The sequence below is a fragment of the Nannochloropsis gaditana genome, assembly GCF_000240725.1.
Source record: "Nannochloropsis gaditana CCMP526 unplaced genomic scaffold scaffold109, whole genome shotgun sequence".
NCBI lineage: Eukaryota > Eustigmatophyceae > Eustigmatales > Monodopsidaceae > Microchloropsis > Microchloropsis gaditana.
Window position 1 is genome coordinate 9,511 of NW_005803844.1, and position 980 is coordinate 10,490.

The following is a 980-nucleotide window of genomic DNA, read 5'->3' on the forward strand; positions in this document are numbered from 1 at the left end:
CCCGTCAAGGCCGTTCAGGCCTTCTCCTTGGATGAAGATTTCTGAGGGAAGAACGCAGGCGAGGGTAGAGAATTTGAGAAAAGGGCACAGTAAAAGGCAACAACCCGCACCTTCTTGGAAAAATCGTGACGGCGGCCTTCGTCAGGGTACTTTTTTCCTTGTCAACTCCCTAGCTAGCGATACATATCATATTATATCGTTCCTACTTTCTACCCCAACCTCCCCATCTTTCTCAGGGATCGAACAGTTCGGCAATCAATATCAATATAATCTCCTTCCTTGCTCCCTTCGATTTCTCCCATTCTCTCTCTTATTTCCTATCGGTCGACTTTCCCTCCTCAGCCTCTTTCCCACACGAAGCTATCTTCTTCTCCAACTCCCTCACTCGTGCTTCTAGAAGCTTCTCCCGCAGGATCGAAGGAGGGAGGGAGGCAGGAAGGGGGGGCGGGAGCGAGGAGGACGTGGAAGGGGAGGGGGAGGAAGAGTGCATGTCTCGCCAGAGGGAGAGATGCCAGGGCTGTACGCGCGGGTACAGCCGGAAGGGGGGGACGTCTAGGAAAAGGGAAGGAGAGAAGGAGGGAAGGAGGGAAGGAGGATGGGACGAAGGAAGTGAGGGCGGCGGAGCAATGCACAGACATCAAGTCGTCATATATGTCTGGCTGACAGCATGAAGATATCTCCCCACAAGAAACCCAGTTCCTCCCTCCCGCCCTCCTCATCTCTTCCCCTCCTTCCCTCCATCTCCTTCACCACCATGACGCACCTCTCCCCGCATACAGAACGTTCCGGAACCTTCCATTCTTCTCGGCCCTGACCACGTCCCAGACCGACAGGGGAGGAAGGGGGGGAGGAAGGGGGGAAGGGAGGGAGGGTGGGAGGGCCTTGGCCTCCTGTCGCTCCAGGTCCGAGTCGTACGAGAAATTGACGCACCACCGGGAGGCAGCGGCTTCCGCGAGGAAGAGGAGAAGGGTGGACGAGAA